The sequence below is a fragment of the Mustela nigripes genome, unplaced genomic scaffold (assembly GCF_022355385.1).
Source record: "Mustela nigripes isolate SB6536 unplaced genomic scaffold, MUSNIG.SB6536 HiC_scaffold_1812, whole genome shotgun sequence".
NCBI lineage: Eukaryota > Metazoa > Chordata > Mammalia > Carnivora > Mustelidae > Mustela > Mustela nigripes.
This window is the reverse complement of record NW_026741219.1, coordinates 1-3256: the sequence shown is the minus strand read 5'-3', so window position 1 is coordinate 3256 and position 3256 is coordinate 1. Positions and strand designations below refer to the sequence as shown.

Sequence of the window (3256 nt, the reverse complement as noted above, 5' to 3'; positions counted from 1 at the left end):
AGGAGAGCATGTTATATTAAACACAGTACTCTGAGGAAATAAGTGAGAAAGCGTTCAGTGAAAAATGCTACATTTGTTTGTGTATATCTTGGTGGCATCATTAATTTCTGAATAATGCATTCCCCCCCCCGCAAGGATCACCAAAGTCAGAGTTGTGAAGCCAGATTCAGTATTTCACAGATAAGCTCATTGACTACGTAAGTAGAAGACTAGTGACATGCTGTTAAAAGTGAGTCACATGGCTATAAGTAGAAGTTAGAAATAACCCTCCTGGAAGATTTGGAGTGGACAGTGTTTACAGAGATGTGAAAGGAAAGGTGTCCAAGCTTCTCTAACGGTAGCAGTCAGATCCTTGGTGTCTCTTTTGAACAGACAATTAGAATTCCTGGTTTAACATATGGGGAAACCCTGAAGAAGTCTCATGGCCATTCCTCCTTTGTTAACAAAGAAACTTCTACCAGGATAAACATTATATTATTAGTGTATTCTCAGGTAGCCCTATCAATATCTGGAATATGAAGGCCACTGAATGTTCAATTACCTTTAAATACCCAGGCAGCACTGCAAGGTCAGACACCACAGTCAGCAGTATGATCCCGCTTCCTAAAAACCCAGACCACTTGGTGGTGTGCCACAGATCAAATACAGGAGTTGTCCTGAATAGGTAGGACCAGATCATCAGAAGCTTCAGCTCTGGTAAGAGAGAAGGTGGGGATTTTGTCTGCCGAGCCCTCTCTCCCCGTGGTGACTGGATCTACAGTGCAGGCGAGGACTCTGGGCTCTCCTATCTCAGCACAATCACTGGCAGGCCAGAGAGAGCTCTGACAATCCACGAGAAGGAAGTGACTGGTATCACACTTCACCCTCGTCAGAATGTGATTGCTACCTACAGCGAAGATGGGCTCCGAAAGCTCCGGAATTCCTAATTCCACTTTTCTATTAAAACTCACTTGAGGGCGCCTGGGTGGCTCAGTGGATTAAGCCTCTGCCTTCAGCTCAGGTCATGATCCCAGGGTCCTGGGATCGAGTCCCACATCGGGCTCCTTGCTCGGCAGGGAGCCTGCTTCTCCCTCTGCCTCTGCCTGCCTCTCTGTCTGCCTGTGCTCGCTCTCTCTCCCTTTCTTTCTCTGACAAATAAATAAAATCTTTAAAAAAAAAAAAAACTCACTTGAAAGCATGTACTTAAATGAAGATATATATTCATGTACTACTTTTTTTTCTTTTTTCTTTTAGGCTACCTTTTCTAAGCAATTGTCTGAATTAGGCATAAGAACGATTTTGTGAAAATTCATGTTCCCTTGTTTTATATATATTTTAAGGCCTTCATTTATCTCTTTTTAATTGGGACAGTTACTTAATGTTTTCAGTAGTCTTCTATGTGGAGAGTGAAATACTGCTGTTTCTAGAAAAAAAAAATTGTACTACTTTATTTGAAATGGTGATTAAAACATGCTTCTCCCAGTGAAGCTTGTGGAAATAAAAAAAGGAAAACAAGAAAGGAGAGGAAAGAAAAGGAAAGAAAGGGGGAAAAAGGAAAGAAAAGACACAACCCTCCTGGTAGTCCCATGATTTGGCTCTTGTATCAGTATTAGTTAGGAATGCCTTCAGCTGCAAATAACAAAAACACACAATTAACAATGGTTGAAATAAATATGGACCTCTTTTTACTAATAGAACCTTCAAGGACCTAAGCTCATTCTGTCTTTTCCTTCTACCACCTCTAATACCTTTGGTATGTTGACTTTTCCTCATCATAATTATCACTGGTCACAAAATGGCTGCAGAAGCTCCAGGCCTCATATTTGCATATAAGACAAAAAGAAATACCAAAAAAAAAAAAAAAAAAGGAAGGAAGGAAGAAAGAAAAAGGTGACACCAACTCAAATGTTCCCTTTATCAGGGAAAGAAGAAAAGTTTTCCCAAAACCAGCAGAACTAACATCTCATTGCTTAGAACTGAGTCAGCTGCCAATGTGGCTGGGGAAGTGAGCATGTGGTACACTCTCTATTGTGGGAGGCAGAAAGGAGTAAAAAGGTTGAGCATGACTGTGAAGTCAGCCAATCAACAGTTTCCACCACAGTATATAATCAAACCATTACACTTCATTAGGCTTTAATTTTCACAACACCAAAAAGCAATGGCAAAGGGCACTGTGATTATAATGAAATCAAAATAAGGAGGAGTTTACAGATGCCTGAATATATAATAAACCAGGCTGATTAGCTCTATCTTTGGCTTCCTTGGAAACTTAGCCCTTTCTGTCTATAAAGATAACCTGGGGTAAGTCAGAGCACCAGGGGGCCTTGTTTGCTTTGCAGCTGGAAATCAAAAGCCTGAAATAATAGAATAGCCACACAGAGGGGTGAGCTTGCTCTCATCACCACACCACACTCTACTTCAAAGCCTCATTTAGAGGCTGTGAGCCTTTGAAGCCTTTTAGTCCCAAACTGAAGCATCCCCCAGCAGGTCCCTGGTTTTCTGTGTGTTCAAAGTCCGACACATTAGCATGTATACAGCAGGATGAGCTGATTGTGATCTTTTGGATTTGCAACCTTCTAAGGCTGGCAGTCATGGTGTGCTTTTTGAATGTTGTTGTTGTCCTCGAATCCAGTATTTTGGGAAATCACTACAAAAGGCACCAAGCGTAATGGGATTCACTTCCCACTCTCCTGCACCTCCTCGGATCTTCAATTTAACGATCCATGATCTTTGTAACAAGAATGCTGGGATAAGAAAACAGTGGACATAGCAATGGAAGCTAAGATATCACTGTGAGTTGGTCTTTTATCCGGGACAATAACCACGACTGTTGGGGAGGTAGGAATATGTCAAAGACTAGTGAAAAAAATACAGCACAGAGAAGACAGATAGGGTGACAGCACAAGAGAACCCAGGCCATAGAAGACTATTAAACCCTGCAGGATGGATGCACCGATGAATGCACAGACAGATGGATGAACGGACGTACAGAGAGATAGGTAAATGGACAGAGGGAGAGAGGAAGGTTAAGAAGAAAGAAAAAAGGGAGGAAAAAAACAAGACAGCAAGAAGGAAAGGAAGAAAGAATCTGAACTCATACCAAGGGCTGGCAAGAAGACAAAACAAATAGCAAATACAATTATTTGGCCTTAGGAAGCTAGAGCTTAAAAATCCTAACATAGAGGAGTCAAGATGGCGGAGAAGTAGCAAGCTGAGACTGCTTCAGCTAGCCGGAGATCAGCTAGATAGCTTATCTAAAGATTGCAAACACCTGAAA

General features: G+C 41.6%; 1 pseudogene; it reads left to right on the top strand.

Moving 5' to 3' along the window:
* The first annotated feature begins 277 nt into the window (after positions 1–277).
* Positions 278–926, top strand: LOC132008877 (WD40 repeat-containing protein SMU1-like; annotated as a pseudogene).
* The last annotated feature ends 2330 nt before the right edge of the window (positions 927–3256 follow it).